Here is a 19,209-nt window from a genome sequence, read left to right on the forward strand (position 1 = left end):
TTTCAAAAACAAAAAAAAATAATACTTCCAGGCTATCCAAGACCAAAATAAACTAAACCCTAAGAATTTTTGGGGAGCAATCAACTCTTTACTCCACCGTGGAAGTAACAACAAACCATGTCCAAACCCAGAAAAAACACCCTCTGAGATAGCCTCCCTCTTCAACACTTACTTCATCGACACCATTAAAAAACTTACCACCACCTTCCCACATATTAAGGCTGATTCACGAAGTACTCCACCTTTGCACACCCCTACAAATCCTCTACCTTCTTTCACACTAACACCCATGCCCACCTCCACTATCAAAATACTTCTGTACAAACTCAAACCCTGTACCAACTCCCCTGACATCTTACCCACAGAATACTTACAACTCTCAGCCTCCTCCATTGCATATCTTATCAGTATCCTCCTAAACAGGTCAATTCAGAAATCCTGCATACCTGATATCTAGAAAAAAACATTTATCCTTCCACTTAACAAAGGTGCCAATAACTCTGACATCTCAAGTTTCCATCTCACTGCCATTCTCGCTGCAATCTCCAAAATTCTTGAGAAATGTATTCACACTCAACTCCTCAGTCACCTGATACAACACCAAATCCTCTCTCCTACTCAACATGGCTTTAGGTCCGAACATAGTACTAACACTGTCCTCATTTCCTTCCTCGACACAGTAAATAGAGCTCGAGATGCCGGTTCATTAGTCTCAGCATTATTCCTAGATCTATCAAAGGCATTCAACACTATATCACACTCTCTCTTGCTTACAAAACTCGGTAATCTCAGGCTATCTCTCCCTACCCTACAATGATTTACCAGTTATCTCAGTAACAGATAGCAATCTACTAAATGGCAGCATCCTTCCTCCCCTTTTATAACTACAAATACAGGTGTCCCTAGAAAGTTCAATACTGGAACCCCTTTTATTCATCATATATAAGTGACATAGAGAAAAAGGAGGTAAGGTGGCAAATTAAGTTACAGGCAAGCCAAGACCCTGGGCTTAATAACAAAATTTCCATCAAACCCTTGTTACACAAAAAAGCAGCTTTTATGAAATAATTCACATTTAGAAGTTTGTAGTTAGCTTTACAAATAATTCATGTGTAGTTTTTTTATTAAATTATTACATTTAAGTATATATTATGTTTTTACAAAAGTGGTATTTTTAGCAGTTTACTTTTAACCACAATATATTGTATTTTAAAGTTTATAAGGAATGTGTTGCTTTATGTAGTTAATTGGATGATATTTATTAATTTAGTATTTAAGGGGAAATTGGATTGGTAGATTCTGATGAAATCCCTTTTTAAAGGGAAGAAAAGCGCTCAATCTGAACTTGTGGAATTATCTTAAATAAACTGGAACTGTTCGTGTATCCAGCTGCAGCAGTGTTATTTTTGTTAAGTTTTTGGTGATATTCATCATATTTGTCATTAACTTCCTTTCTCTTCCATAGTACTGTCATCTGATATGCAGATGAAGCAACTATCATCTGCTCTGTTAAATCTGCCCCCACTCTACAGCATCTCACCCAAGAAGCATTTACTTCCACCAAAATCTGGATGTCCTAGAACCATCTCACTCTCAATCCCAATAAAACAAAACTTTTAATATTTACCCCCATAAATTCCAGCTCTGTAGACAAGTCACTATTCGCCATTCACTCCCAAAATAACACCATCATTAAAGTCATCCCTAACACCAAATTACTAGGTGTCATCATTGATGACAAATTAACTTTCGACCTTCACATCTACAGTAATATCAAAAGAAACCCATCAAAAACTAGGTGCCCTGTACAGGCACAACTATTTTTTTTATTCTCACTGCAAAAAAGGCTCTGGTCTCATCCTTCCTGCTTCCAACACTTCTATATGGCACTCCTATCCTCATCAATCTACAGTCCTCCTTAAGAACAAAACTAGACTCTTGCTACAGCAAAGTAGCTAAATTTGCCACAAATGCTAAATATTCTACCCATCACTGTTCCTTTCTGCATCAACTAAATTGGCTAGAATCCCCACCCTATCTCACATTTTTACAATTAACTACAGCCCACAAACTCATTTACCACCCAGAAACCTGCCCTTCCCTCTCTTACATACTGACCATGTACCATCTAAACTGACACATTAGGTCCGAAAACAAAATGTTACTATCCATAGAGAAACTTAAGCTCTCTACTGGTCAAATGTTGTATTCCTATAATGTCTCTAAGGCATGGAATAAGCTCCCTCCTTCACTCAGAACAATCAGCAACCCGGCCTCCTTTAAAAAATCCCTCAAACTGCATCTCTCCTCAAAATGGTTATGCTCCTGCTCCCCAACACACAACCCGAACTCCTGATTTCTTCCCCCAGTGCTATACCTCTAAGTCTCACATCATTTCCTACACTTTGCCTACTTAGCACTTCCATGTCACTTTAACCTGTCCTTTCCACACTTTAACACTGTACTTAATCTCCTCATAGCTATGCACCTGCAGATATATTTACTTTCATGGGTTACTTGAATACACTCCATGCACCTTGCAAATATATTTCACTAATATGTCACTGAAATATATGCCATTTATTACTTGTATATGTCAATGATTGTAATCTTTCACTGTCGTTTCTATTACCGATTTCATTCAATGTAGTCATACTGAATGATTTTTTCTGTTTATGTGATTATATTTTTCTTTGTATGTAAGTTTGTGGAGCTTTTCTCCCTTGGCCTCCACTGAAAATGGGCTCATTCCAGGCCCAGTGGACTTTCCCAGTTAACAAATGCAATAAATAAAAAATTAATAAATTATATGTCATTTGAATATCAAACTGATTCATGTAGATGGTTATGTATTAAAGTTGCTGGTGATAAAAAGTGTATCAAAAATGGGTCCAGATGGACAGAAAAGAAATATACATGTATGTCAGACTCTATTGTTGTAATGATGAAATGCATATATTTTAACAGAGGATACTGGAAGAGAATGGGTTAAGCTCAGCCCAGTTAACCTTAAGAAAAATAGCCTGAAATTAAATAACTTGGTTTAGGCCATAAAGATTTTGTCTCACAGGTCTGAATGCTGTCTGAGAATAAGTTGTTAGTTTCTGCAGGAAGGGTGGAAGTGTTGGAATTGATTTATAGTTTCCAGATACTATAATAAACCTTAGCTAAAGTTCTATTTGTGTATTGTGACACATCAGTGCCAGATCCTGGCTCATTTTCTATTGAGGGGGTTAGTGTGGGAAGAGTCAGGTGACCTGATGTGATGCCATTCTGTGGCCAACACTGAAATTGTATTTCAATACTATCTGTTTTTGGACCTGACAATACACCCATCCATGATTATCTTGCCTTGCTTTAGTAAGTAATTAGGGAACTGTAATAATTCAGTCAGTTGGGAAAATACAGTAAGATTAGCTAAATGTATTTTTTTCTGTATCTGAGTCTTTCCATCTGTGGTGACTTTTATTTCCTGTGATTGAAACTCTGGTGTTTATTGTAAATAGATATTCAATATTCTCTTTTTTATTATTTCTTATTAGATATATTTAAACCTTTCATTGTGGCTGGTCTTTTAGAAAACATGTAACCTTTGAGACTGCTTGAATATATTTAGAGGCACTGTGGCTCCATGTTCCTGAATGTCTTGCTGCTGGGTTATTACTACCATTTGTATAAGTTTTAATACGTGTGAATGGGTACTCTGGTAAGAGCCTTAAAGCAGCTGGCTTTGGGTGTTCTGGTAGCAGTGAATCTTTCTTATCGTCTGGGTAGAGGTGCCGCAGCAGGTAAGCTGTGCCAGCCTTTGCCAGGTGTATGCACGTGTGTGAAAATCAAACCTAAAAGAGAGTGTGTGTGTGTGATAGCTACTGAGAGCATTTATTTCACAGAGAGGATGTTGGAGGACCTGGTTTGAAACACCCAGCTAAAGACTCAGCTCTATAGTGGCCAATGGGGAGACTTATTTGGGGCTTGAAGAGTGCTCAAGCTCCAGGACTGGAGTGTGCATTCACTGTGTGCTCTTAAAGAAAATTGTACTTTGTGCAAAGAGCTACATCTAGAAATACTGTGTGTGTCTATATATTTTTCTCCGTGAATGTTCCCCACTGGTGTCAGTGTTGAGGACTGAGGCTCTTTGATCACTAGCCCAGTGGAAGGACATTACAACTTGAATGACAGGACCGACTCATCTAGGGTACAACAACTTGGCCACAATGCAGCATCCTGTTTGCCATTGGCTATACTATCTGAATGACATACATCACATCCCTCCTCAGGATCAGTGAAAAGACTTGTGGAGGAGGCAGGAAGTGGGCACACTGCAAATACAGATATGCTACATATCATATACAGTAACAGTGTGTAAATGAGGCATGATATAAGAGAAACAGTCTGACAATTCACTAACTGTAGAAATTAATTATGAAGAGATTACCTTACCTGGACAGTGTGGCCATGGGTGGTGCATCGTCCGTAGAGAGTAATAAAGTTTGATATTTGTCCACCAGTAGACACATAATAATGGCAATGTAAAACTGCACACCCATTCTAACATATCTGACATGTCATACTCTGACTCCAGCTCCTGTGGTGTGAGCTAAAATGTCAGTGTGGTGTAGAAACAGACACATATATACCATGTCTGTAGGAGGCATGCACAAATCATTAGGGTGCAGGTAAATTGATGCATACAATACAAGCATAGAAGAAAAACACATACCCGATGGATGATGTTGTTTTATGGAATGCAAGGGCATATTCAAATGAACAAAACCTTAGTACAAATATGGTAACATTGTCACTTTCTCAGTATAACATGTATACCGACAGTCTTACTGAGTGTGTTGTCCTCTGAGAAGGCCACCCATTACTGGCAGTGTGCCAAGTCTTTAGGTTAAAGTGTAACATGAGTTATAAATGAGTAAATATCACTTTTAACATCAGACAGTGACAGGTCAGTGGATACACAGAACACTATTTAAGTACAGAGACAAATATCTGAATGTCAGGGACCTTGTCCAGAATGGTATGACCCTATGTAAGTGAACAGAACATCAGTGCATATATGCTCACATTGACATTGAAGAGATCCTCAGTATAAGATATGTGGAGGCAGTTATACCATGTCTGTCGTCATCTGGGGAGGCCTCTCAGGTTGATAGTAACATATGAGTAAAGATACCTTCTAACATCAATTAATGGCCAGTCAGTAGAGGTTCACAACCCTAACTGAGTAAAATGACATACCTGAAGGCTGAAGGAAATGCCTGGAATGAGATGCCCCTGTGCAAGTGAACAGACCACCAGTACATATAGAGTATACAGAGCCACCTAAGCAGTGTTTAATAAACAGCATATGCAGGCAGTCTGAGACTTCCCTCAGCTGTGTTGTGATGTCAGTCTTGATGCTGGTTTGTCGCTGTGAAATACATAATAACAGAAAAGATATGTCTTTATATATGTCTGTGAAATACACTTGCACCTTGCTGTCCTGTATGTGAACAGTGTATATACCATTATTTCTCTGGAAACCTGCTTCTATTCCTCCCTCAGGAATATGACAGTCTTGGCAGGTGGTATGTTGGGATGCCAGGAATAGTGTTGTTTCATCTGGGTGAGATACTGGCAGCCCACCACCATTGGCATTCTCTCTCTCTCTCTCTCTCTCTCTCTCTCATATCAGTGGTTTGTTGTCTGTGTGGAGGATCATGTCAGAGTTGCTGTGATGACAGGTATTCTGAGATTGACTGTGACTACCCACAGTATTCACCATGCTGGTTATATCCCTCCTCACTTGAGAACCCCATAATGTATCATTTGTTCATCTTAGTAAATGTATGCCATGTCATTGCAGGGCCCCAAGTATTATTTTATTTTCACAATGGGAAACATTGTCACTGCTGCTTCTACCAGATATCTGCCACAATAAAATGTGCACATACTAGAATGTATTCATGCAGTTCATCTTTTGCTATATCAGCAGTAAAAGCCTGAAATGGTTTAAGGTTCCACAAATACAAAGCACTGCAATGCAAAGGAGAGTATGCCAATGTATATGTCAACAGCTATCACGCAGAGATAGTCATAGTAAACGTACTCTACATCTAGTATGTCCTGCTTATGTCAGTAAATATAAAGCATACATGTGCTACACACAATCCATTGTCCACTGCTTAGGATAAGTCATACATCCAGAGATAGGCTCAGAATTCAGGTCTCTATAACTTTTCACAATCCTTTACTATCTACATTATCATCATACTACCACCACGACTTTACCTGCAATGATGTTGAGGTTATTCAAAGTTTACTATCAAAATGTGGAAAATCAAAATAATTTTCCACTTTTTGATCATATTCATTATCTGAATTTGGTAATACAGAATTACCAAACTGCTGTAAATGGTAACCATGGAATTGACATTCGGACAACAGAAGTTGCAGTGTTGAAATTCTGTTTCCTGCAATGTTTTATCAGGGGGCAAGCCCTCCTACACCCCCATGTTGGGGGGCTGCACCCCTCACGCCCCCTGCATATTATATATTTCAACTCCAAGATCACACTACAGAAAGGAAAAAGGTAAATTTCAGAATCCCCACTGTAGTGTGATTTATTATCAGAACTCCGATCCCATATTAGTGAATGCACACAACCATTCCCTAATGGGGCTTCGAACATTTCTGGATCGGCATTACAAAACTGGAAACCACACATTTGACCATCCCAGTTTTGCATAAGTGGCATTCTGCATTTTTGATAGTAAATGGTTATTCACACCTTTATTGATCTGAAAGACCAAATATACCTACCATGTCATCTACACAGATTGGGAATATGTAACAGATCTCAATACAGTAATTCACAAAGAGTTGCAGAACTGTGTAATATATCCACATGTGACCAGCATATGTATCCATGTTAAACAGCATCTCAGCACATTAAAATCAAACAAACATATACATCATAAATACAATATCTCAATGTGAACACAGAAAGAGAGGCCTAGGCTGAAAAATCTGAATGTTCTACCAGTCCCATTGAATTGCACAGATGTTTCCGAAGTAGCACTCAGCATCAGTGAATATCTGCAATCCATATGTATTGCATCTGATTTGTGAACACTCTCATAACCTGTTTTTATCCACAAACACTCCTATGGACTAACATAACTCCATTCCCATGGGATATAGTCAATAAACAACCATATCAGAAGTTTACTGGGGTTAATAAAAATACATTCACACACCTGCATATGGGAGACAGTTTGTTGGAAATGATGGACATACATTCATAAACATGCATATGCAGGAAGGCCACCTCTTATCCTTTGTGAAACTACGTGTTCAAATGCAGATGATTTAATAGTGCCAACTCAATGTAATATTACTTACTTGCCACACACAGGACATTGTGATCATCTCAGACCAACAATAAGCACATTTTTTAAAATAGCCACATAAGCAGCAGCAGACCCCATGAAAACTCATCTTATGCGTATCATGAGTCATGCAAGAAATCTTAACAGTAAGGGTATCTCAGCACACACATCAATTAAGTACTATTGCTGCATACATAATTAATTAACTTTATTAGCACAGAATGTTTTGGAATCATGTCTGCAGATGTCCACATACATTTTGAATCTCAGCACATTAACCGATATCTCAACATAACTGTAAAGTGCACAGCAAAAATACCCAACAGTTGCCAGTGAATGCATAAATGCAGAATACATGCCAGATGCCCACCAAAAGACTATAACCTATTGTTGTCCATTTTAACTAGTCAGATAGGCTACTGGACTCTGATGTAAACATAGGTGTCTGTTGTAGGTTTGAAACTAGCTTTCTGTAGCTTGATGTTAGTTATCCCAGTGAGCTAGATAAGTCTGCATTGATATGTTTAAATACTATAGGAGGTAATTATACATGGTATGTTTTCCTGCTCTTTAATTTGTAAATTGTATATTATTCGAATATGTTTTGAATTTATGTGATTTTCCATTACATGCTGTATAACTGCATAAGAGAGAGGCACTCACACTGTATGTTTTTAGAGGTGCTGACATAATCAAGGGATGTGCACTGACAGAATGCACAGACTGGAGGAGCATTGACAAGGGAGAGGTATGGCTCCCATGTGTCTTTTATTGCTTACATGGATTTTCCTTTGTTATCAATGGCCTTTTAATACCTCCATGAAGCAGTGTTTTATGTGGCTGGTGTTACTGAATGCAAATATGCATACAAGCTTCGCTTAAGGGAATCTCCCAAGTTTTATTTTTTTTTGTGTATCATATTTGCTGACATCATGATTAAATTAAACCTTACAGGCTTTTGTGTGCTGGAACATTTGCCAGTGTTGCTCCTAAGGTGATATTAAGATTGTTGATAAGACCAAAGACCTCTAGACTGTGATATATTGGAGGCAATAATGCGCTTGACTATTTGTATGGTTGACAGCTGTTTTGTCGAGACTCTTTGGTATACAAAACAGTTGTGTGAGATCCTTACATTACCAGGGTTGGTTGCCCTTTCTTGAACATTCTGCAATATTATCAGGAGGTTTTTGGGGTGCACATGTAATTATTATTCAGAGACTATTGGTCAACATATTTCTTACATACCCTGCACCTTCTCATGACTTCATTTGCATAGCTACACAACCAAACTGTATCCATCATTCTTTTGTTTTGAAAACAAAATTTCAGGATAAGACTTATCCACTTCACAGCATTAACATGTTTCTGGTCTAAATAATAAAAATCCATTTAGTCAGTTGTAATGTCCACAATAATTGTACTAAAAAAATCCATCCTGATACCTATATTTTCAATATTTCTATATTGGTGCAACACAGTGGGGCTTGCCCTCTCCAATAAACATAGTTAATGTCATATGATCTGAAGTTTTGTCTCTGAGGATGTACAGTGCCTTGTCAACTTTTTTTTTTTTTTATGTATGTGTGTGTGTGTGTGTGTGTGTGTGTGTGTGTGTGTGTGTGTGTGTGTGTGTGTGTTGACATTTGGGTGTTTCATTTGTTTTAGATGCGCATATTTATATCTATATATCTATATATAGATATATATCTCTATATATTTTATATATATATATATATATATATACATATATATATATAGGTCTTCTTCAAAAGAACAAAAACCCGCTTACCTGAATCTCTAAACACTGAGATGACTTTGCTGAAACCACAGTTTAACAAACACTCAGAACACCGATAAACTCTGGGAAGCCAACAACTCATCCATCCATACAAACAAATACAAAATTAAGCAAATAACACCCACCCATGTTGGGGGGCTTTGCCTCCAACACTGCCTCTAACTAAATATATCAACACTGAGACTGCACTAAAGTGGGGAAAGGAGCAAAGTTCACTATGGTGGCCAAGTGGTTCCTATCTCACAATAACCTTCTGGTGTTCTGAGTGTTTGTTAAACTGAACAAAGTCGTCTTGGTGTTTAGAGATTCAGGTAAGTGGGTTTTCATTCTTCTCATGTAGTCCTATATATATATATATATATATATATATATATATATATATATATATATATATATATGGGTCTACCTTAGAAGATCAACAGACAATTTGCTAGACATTCATTTGGTCGACAGCTCATTTGGTCGACAACCAGTATTCTTGGCAAAAACCTGGGGATTTGCCCCCTCCCCAATGTCGTGCGACCCTGGACTTGATATATATAGTTAGGGGGGTGTGGAGGGCACAGACCCCACACTGGGGGGGTGGGGGGGCTGAAGCCCCCCACCTATTTTTGTTTAAAACATGACAAATTAAAAAAAACTACACATTTTAAATGGAAATAGGTGGGGGGCTTCGCCCCCACACCCCCCCAACTATATATATCAACTCCAGGGTTGCACAACATTGGGGAGGGGGGCAAATCCCCAGGTTTTTGCCATGAATACTGGTTGTCGACCAAATGAGCTGTCGACCAAATGAATGTCGATCAAATGGTCTACCGATCTTCTAAGGTAGACCCATATATATATATATATATATATATATATATATATATATATATATATATATATATATACATATATATATATATATATATATATATATATATATATATATATAGATATATGTGTGTGTGTGTGTGTTTAAGTATATATATACAGTGGATATAAAAAGTGTACACACCCCTGTTAAAATGACACGTTTTTGTGATAATACTTTGTTGAAGCACCTTTTGATTTAATTACAACATTCAGCCTTCTTGGGTCTATCAGTATGGCACATCTTGACTTGGCAAAAGCACTCCAAATTTGTAAGATTGCAAGGGCTTCTCTTGTGCACAGCTTTCTTCAGATCACTCCACAGATTTTCTATTGGATTTAGGTCTGGGCTCTGGCTGGGCAATTCCAGAACTTTAATTTTCTTTTAGTGAAGTCATTTTTTTTTGTTGATTGGGATGTATGCTTGGGTCATTGTTGTGTTGAAAGGTGAAATTCCTCTTCATCTTCATCTTTGTAGCAGACGCCTAAAGGTTTTGGGCCAAAAGTGACTGGTATTTGGAACTGTTCATAATTCCCTCCACCCTGACTAAAACCCTATTTCCAGCTGAAGAAAAGCAAACCAAATGCATGATACTGACACCACCATGCTTCACTGTAGGGATGATGTTCTTTTGATGATGTGAAGTGTTTTTGTGCCAAACATACCTTGTGGAATTGTGGCCTAAAAGTTCAACCTTGTTCTCACTAGATCCATAACACATTTTCCCATATACTTTTGGGAGACTTGATGTACTGTTTTGCAAATTTTAGCTAAGCATGGGTGTTTTTCTGTGTAAGAAAAGACTTCCATCTTGCAACCCTACCCCATAGTCCAAACATATGCAGAATAAGGGAGATTGTTGTCACATGTAGTACACAACCAGTACTTGCCAGAAATTCCTGCAGCTCCTTCAGTGTTGCTGTAGGTCTCTCGATAGCCTCCCTGACCAGTTTTTGTCTTGTCTTTTCATCAATTTTGGAGGGACATCCATTTCTTTGCAACGTCACTGTTGTCCCATATTTTCTCCACGTTTTGATGACTGTCTTCCCTGTGTTCCACTGTATATCCAATGGTGTGGACATTTTTTGTACCCGTCTCTTGACTGATACCTTCCAACAATGAGATCCCTTTGATGCTTTGTAAGCTCTCTGCGAACTATGTTTTTTGCTGTAGCAGGCAACTGAGTAAACGTCAGGAACATCCTACTAGTACAGCTGAACTTTATTCGGAGTTAATCGGAGTCTCTTTAATTAATGTCAGGTGTGTACCCAAGAATACTGGATGCTGTAATTAAATCAAAAGGTGCCTCAACAAAGTCTTAGTTTAAGGGTGTGCACACTTATGCAACCAGTTTATTGTATGTTTTTTATTTGTTATATTTTTTCCCATAACAGATTTATTTGTTTTTCAATTGAGTTGTACAGGTTATAGGTCACGTTAAAGGTGGGAAAAGTTTTAAATTATGTATTGTGGTCTCATTTTTTTATATGACAAATACCTGGCATTTTAACAGGGGTGTGTATACTTTTTATATCCAGTGTGTGTGTGTGTGTGTGTGTGTGTGTGTGTGTGTATATATATATATATATATATATATATATATATATATATATATATATATATACATAGCTATATATATATATATATATAGATAGATAGATATATACAGGTTAACTATTGAAATAGCAAAGTGCCTGTGCTCGAATGACATGTGTTCGAAAAGTACTTTTCCAAGGGGCACAATGCCGAGCCAGAATTCATTGAATATACAACACCAAATGGGTAGTGAACTTTGATTATCTGGTTTGGAATTGTGATTGGAGATTGTGGTTCAGTACTCATTTCCTCAATGTGGTACGATCTCGGAGATGCTATATATAATTTGCAGGGGCTGTGGGGGGGCTTACCCCCATGCAAAATAGTAAAATACACTTACTGTTGAATGTAGAGTGTAACAGTACATTATGCTGCATAGCTTTGGTGACTAATGTCACCTCCTGCTATGTCAAATACATCAAAATACAGGTGTCGATGTATTCAGTTTCAACATGGATGCTTGTTCGACTTTACGGATTCAACATTTTGGGTTGACATTGGGACTGGTCGACATATGCATTTTCAGGATTTCAGTAGTAAACCATATATATATATATATATATATATATATATATATATATATATATATATATAGATATGTATATATATATATATATAGAGAGAGAGAGAGAGAGATTGGATGGCAGAGTGGCACAGCTGATACATTGTCACCTCACAGCAATAGGTTCCCCAGTTTGTTTCTTGGGTGGCTTTCCTTCTGTATGGGGGTCTGCATATCCTCCCTGTATTCATGTTGGATTCCTTTGGGTGTTCTGCTTTCCCCCCATGTCCGTAAGGCATGCAGCAAGTGGATTGGACACTCTAAATTGGCCATAGGTATGAGTGTGGGGAGTGGAAGAACTGCCAGGGCAGGCTGCATCCCAACATTGTAAACCTTGGCTCTAGATGATTGTCACTGGTGAAGTGACACCCTAACCTTATGTGCAGAAATAGGAAAAATATGTTGTGGATGGATGGATGGATGGATGGATGTATGGATGGATTGATGTATGGATGGATTGATATATATATATTTACTGTATATAGACACACACACACACACACACACACACACACACACACACACACACACACACACACACACATATATATATATATATATATATATATATATATATATATATATAGAGAGAGAGAGAGAGATAAAGAGAGATGTATATGCATGTATGTATGTATGTATGTATGTATGCAGTTGGTTTAGGTGCCTGGTTACTTCAATACATATTAGATTTAATCTCTGCCAATAAGGGTCTGAGAAGATTTCCTGAGATGGAAACCTTTAGTTCCCCATCCACTTATTTATGTTTGTTTTATGGAAGAACATGGAGCAGCTCTGTTTAATGGACAGTGAGCTCAGTCTATCTGCAGTGGTTAATTTGGGTCTGGTATCTTCTAATCATGGACTTGATTAAGGAGGAATAATTAGGGAAATGTCTTCCATGAAATGACAGTTTATGACCTTGGTAATTATTTGGACTTGGTAGAAAGAGTGCAGAAAGTAGACTGGTGTTCCTCTTTCCCAGATAGCACAGTACTGTACTTTTCTGCATTGAACTTGAGTCATTATTTCAGGTATGTCTAGGCTCTCAAAGATAATATAAAATCAATTATAGAATGGATAAAAGCACTGAGTTTGTCATCATCAGCAAATTTTGTCAGCCATAGTTCTTTGACATCAACTTGAAGAAAACCGATAAATATATACCACAGAGTAGAAAACCCATTATGGAGCATATTAGGACATCAATGGTGACAACACTGACCCAGTTCTGTTAGGGGGGTTCTGTTAGTGACACAATTAACTATACAGATGGGAGAGGGGTATTTTATGGGTGCCATTTTACTTTAATTTGGGAGAGTTTCTAATGCCTAAACCAGTTACTCAAATTTCAGCTTTCATAGTGCCTTGCACATGAAGCCCAATTAGACAGAATGAAATGTTTGTTTATATGATGTCCCCCAAACCAAACAGACACTTAGTATTCCCTCTCCAGATGAAAACATTGCCTTCTCATTACAGATGTCTGGTTTGTATGCCTCATTCAGACTAAGTCTATCTTCTAATAAACAAGTGATCCTCTAACTGCATTCTACTCACTGTCCTTCTCAGTACTAATAACTCATAATAATAATGTGGTACACAAGAAAAAGTGGTTCTATGGTGCACAGTGAATGAAGCCACTTTATTTACAACAGTGGCTCTACCATATTATTGGCAACCAGAGAATCAGGGTTTTTTCACAGATCCTTTGAGGGAAGTTATGCAGTGAGAGTACAACAGAACTGGTAGACAGTTTACAAAAATCCCTGTTTCAGAATAACTTAGTATCAGGCATGTGTTTGATGTCCAGATCTTGAAGGAGAGCACAGTATAGGCATTAAAACTGGTGCCATCACCAGTACCATGGTTATAGCTCTAAAGTGAAAAACCAAGTACAGTGAGTGGCTTCAAATATGGGTGGCAGTGGCAACCACTTAAGTGAAGTGAATGCTTTCTAAAATAAGAAGTAGTTTAATAGTGATCTAAGTAGTTTGTCATTTCATCATAGGTTCATAGGTTCATAGGTAGGTACTAGGCTATCTGCCCTAGGGCATTTATAAGCCTAGCCAGAATGTGTTGGCTTTCGCTACCCTTTTAACTAAATTCCCTGGCCTCTGTCCAGCAGGGCTATAGAAGTGATCCCAGGAGGCCTTAAAGTCATTCACTATTAACCATTTCAAGAGTCTATTCACCAGGTCAGTGATTAAATTAGAGAACTGCTGCAGCAAATACTCAAGGTAACAAAGGTGTATGGTTCCCTGCAAGGGACTTGCAATTCTCTCCTGATCCAGGATATAGTCAAATGTATTTTACATATCTGCAACAAATTAGACATCTCAGATATCACTGAAAAACAGATGGCCACATGCCCACTAATACTATTTTGTCTGTTATGAACTACAATGAGACCAAGTGTAATGGGTACAGCAAAATGAGGACCAGGGTTATCCAATCAGGTCTCCTTGAAGTCTACAAAGTCAGCCAGGTGAAACAAATCAGAAACTATACTGTTCTTATTTCCAGATGACTTACACAATGCAGTCTTGGATAGAACAGTGGTGGAGTAGACACAGCAGGCATTAGGCACCATCAAACCTGTGGCCTTGGGGGCCCCAATTGTCTCCGCATATACAAGGATCCCCACTTGTGCAGCCACCTCACACATAGGCAGCTGTGGTTTCTTCTTACTCCTTGTCACCTGCACCTCAGTTTACAGCACCAAATCTTTCCTTTTTTTTCCTTCCCTGGCTATAGCTGCATGTGATGCCAGCTAATTGCTGCACTCCATATGGTCTACTTCAGTGAAATAAGGACTTGACTGACTGAAACAGCCAGCAGCCAGAAAGTAAGCTGTCTTTTTTTTTAAATGAAGTGACAAAGCAAGTACCTGAAAGGTCCTTGTAAAGCACTTCCTGGTTCAGCTGTTTTTAAAAAGACACATGCATAGCAGGCATTCCTGTTTCAGCTGCCTTTAAAAAGGCACATGTATAGCTGGCAAGCCTTCTTGGTTTTCAAGAGAGATGTTTGCTTGTCTACTCAGATTACTTGGTGTGGGAACAAAGATGGCTGCCGTTCTATAAGCACTGCAGTACTTCAGCTCTTCAAATACCTGAGAAAAAAATCAACCCTGTGGAGTTATACTTAGAGTAAGCAAACTAATTGGCAGTTATTACTAATTGACCAGAAGTCACTTTTGGTTCTGAGAAAGAAAAATTGAAAAAAAATACTTGGTAATAGCAGGATTGGATCTGATTGTCAGGTTGACTCTGAACAGAGCACCAAACAGATTACTTGGTGTGACTGTATTGGGAGGAGAGGACTGACCAAGATAGAGAAAGACTTAGGAAGGAAGCCGGGACAAGGAACTGCATTTTCAGCTGCTCTTGTAAGAGCAATATTTAATAGTTTGAAACTCTCCTTTTAAGGGAAAATTAAAAGTGCTGAACTGGTCTAACTGGCAGTAAGCAGGGATCAGCTTACAATCATGAAGAGTGAGAAGAGGATTAGTAGCAGTCTTCCACTGTAGAAAATGTAGGGGGTGGGGTGATGTTGGAGAGGAGCTGTGGTTAAAACAGTTTTAGTTTAGCTTTGTCCAGAATCCTGCAGCTAAGAAATCAAGGGGGAGGCTTGTCTATGATCATTTCTAGATTAGTCTTTCAGGCACTCCTACATCCGAATATTCATTCAGTTATTCATGTATTCATGCTTTGCAGAGTCGTGCTGAAAGATCGCAAGTGTGTGTTGTGTGATAGGGGCTATAAGAATGTTGCAGAATCTACATATATTGTTTTAATGTAAACTGTGTTCTATAAATGTTTCTAAATTTGTAATAACAATGTTTAAAACTATTCATGATGTTACGCCTTTGTTCTGCAGTTATAATTGGTTTTGTCTAGAATTGTTAAACTCAGAGGTTAGGATGGGGATAGGAACTATACGAATGTTGTGTAATATTCAGATTTGTGCCTGGTTTATTTGATCTATTCCTCATAAAAAAGTGGGTGCATGCAACACATGTTACTGCAAACTCTTTTATTCTAACATCTTTATTAGCTCATTAGCCCAATGTTTTAAATCCCTAAGGTTACAGCTTTGTCTTGTTTTTTATTGCTACTTTTTTTTTTGCTTTATCTAGAATTGTACTGAGAAGTTGGTGGTGGAGGGTATAGGCTTATAGAATGTTGCTGACTGCTTGATATTTATGGTCTAAACATTTAAAACAAAAATGGTAAACTTATCACTGATGTTATTTTTTTGCACTGCAATTGCTTTTTTAGCTTTATCCAAAATTGCTGTGCTGAGACATTGGAAGGATGGGTATGGGTTAAGGGCTGTAAAATGTTCTGATGTGATCTTAATGTATTCTAATGTGAGCACTGTTGCTCTAGTATCTATGTTTATAATAACAATGTTTAAAACTATCCCTGAGGTTATGCCTTTGTTCTGCAATTATTTTTGGTTTGGTCTTAAATCATTGATCTGAGATGTTAGGAGGAGGTTAGGGGCTATGAGAATGTTACACAATGTTCAGATGTTTGTCTGATGTTTTTAGTCTGTTCCTCATAAAAAATATGCATTCATGCAATCTATGCTACTGCAAAAGTTGTTATTCTAGTTTATAAGCCCAATGCTTTAAATTCCCAATGTTATACCTTAGATTTGTTATTTATTTATTTATTGATTTATTGATTTTTCCTTCATCCAGAATTGTGCCAAGATCTTTTTGATGGATGGTGAGCTTTGAGAGTGCTGTGGACTGTTTGCTTGATATTTATGATCTGTCCCTCAAAACAATTGTTTTTTAGCAGAACTTTGAGGATCGAAGTAAGCTAATACCAAATGATAGGAAAACCTGTTCGGTCATTTTTATAACTTTATAAAAGCATTTTTAAAATTTCCCCCTGATGTTTACCACTTGTCCTTTCCTATCTTGCTTTGTCTACCTACAATTCTTTTGCTGAAAGGTTGGGGCTAGGATCTGTGAGAATATAGAGTGTACAGACATTATTGCATTGCATGCTAATACAGAACTCATTCTATTATCTTTATAAGTTTAAAATTGTGTTTAAAAGAAAAATGGTAAACCTATCACCGATGTTATGTCTTTGCTCTGCAATTATTTGGATCTTTATGCAGAATTATTGTGCTGAAAGATTTTTTGGGGGTAGAGGCTGTGAGAATTCTGAAGAATGTACTGGTGGTGTTTTACTGCTTACTAATGTGAACCTTGTTATTCTAGTATCTAACATTCAAATAGCAATGTTTTAAACTAACGCTGATGTTCCACCTTTGTTTTGAGATTTTTGGCTTTGTTGCACTGAGATGTTGAGAGTGGGAAGTCGGGGTACAATGTCAGATGTTTGCTTGTGTTTTTTTTTTTGCCTGTTCCTCATAAAATGTGGGTTCTTGCAACACATGCTACTGCAAATCTGTTATTGTAGCATCTTTATCAGTTCATAAGCCTAGTGTTTTAAATTACTAATGGTACGCCTTTATCTTGTTTTTTATTTTTTGTGTGCTGAAAGGTTGGTTTTGGGGGATAGTGGCTTTGAGAATTTTGTGAAATGTACATATGTTGTTTAAAACTATACTTATGCAAACCTGATAGACTGATACATTTATAATAGCAATCTTTAAAACTAACCCTGATGTTATGCCTTTGTTCTGCAATTATTTTTGGCTTTGTCTAGAAGTGTTGTGCTGAGATGGTACACGCTGGTTTTATGATTTTGTCAGAGTACTTGTGCTAAGAGGTTGGGGGGGTTGTTGTGAGAATGGCAATATCCAGATGTTTGCTTGATACTATGTTCTTCAGAAATTAGGTTTTCTAGCAAATTGCTGATTTTACGCCTTTGTTCTACCAATAATGTTGGTTTCATTCAGAATTCTGTGCTAAGAGTTTAAGAGGTAGTATATAGGTATATAAAAATGTTGTACAAGTTATTCAGGGCCCATCATTTTGTCACTGCTTTCTTGAATTTTGGCTGGTTTATGTTATGAAAGTGGGAATAGTCTTGTTTTTGCATCATAATTTTATGTTTATTGCCTCATAGGTTGGTGTGCTCTGCTTCAATTGTGGCTTTCTACCAAACCATTTGTTCTTTCAGACTTTAGTCAGCTATTTCAGACACCTTGTGACAGCAATACTTTTAAGTCTTATTGGGCCTCTTAACATGTTTGTTGGGAGAGGGACATAAAAAGGGGAGAATTTTGTAGAATACCCTGAGTTTTGCCTCCAATGTTTTTTATTTATTATTTATTTAACATTTGTTAACCAGGAAAGTCCAACTTGGAACGAAGTGGAGGCCCAGGGAGAAATGCTCCAAATGCATGTCTTTGCTACATGGGAGGAAACTGGAGTACATGGAGGAACCCCACAGGAATGCAGGGAAGGCATGCAGACTCCACACAGAAAGCACCCCAGCTGAGAATTGAACAAGAGAACCTGCTGTTTTGAAGCGACAAGGCTACTGCTGCACCACTGCACCATCGTGTTTGGTTTTTGACTTTAAACTCAGTGACTTTGACCTTTGTTATTGAGTTCTTTTTGCCTGCTGATCACTACAGTGTAATAGTAACTGATATCATTGAAAGTCATTATGCAATATGGGTGTGCATCATTTTGTAATACACTTCATTTGTACCTATTGACTGCATTACAGTTCTTTTTGTTTACTGGCCATTTTTACTCTGCAGTTTTTTTGCCTGCAGTACAACAGTAACAGATATCAACAGAACAGAGATTTTGTAATGCATTTAATTTGTGCCTATTGTCCAGCTTGTCCTTATGAACAGTGTTCAGTACTGGTTGCCAATTCTTTTGTGCCTGCAGTCATACTACCATGACGTTTTGGAAGCTAATCCATTTTTTCTGCTTTATGATCTGCTTGCACTATAGTTCTTTTGTCTACTGATCCTTGTTTCTTTTCAGTTTCTCTGCCTGCAGTGCAAGATGGAAACAACTAGCCACTTTTCTTGTTGGGTGTGCATTGCACCATGGGAAGCATAGCTC

The sequence above is a fragment of the Protopterus annectens genome, chromosome 4.part0 (assembly GCF_019279795.1).
Source record: "Protopterus annectens isolate FY-2018-M chromosome 4.part0, PAN1.0, whole genome shotgun sequence".
Taxonomy (NCBI): domain Eukaryota; kingdom Metazoa; phylum Chordata; order Ceratodontiformes; family Protopteridae; genus Protopterus; species Protopterus annectens.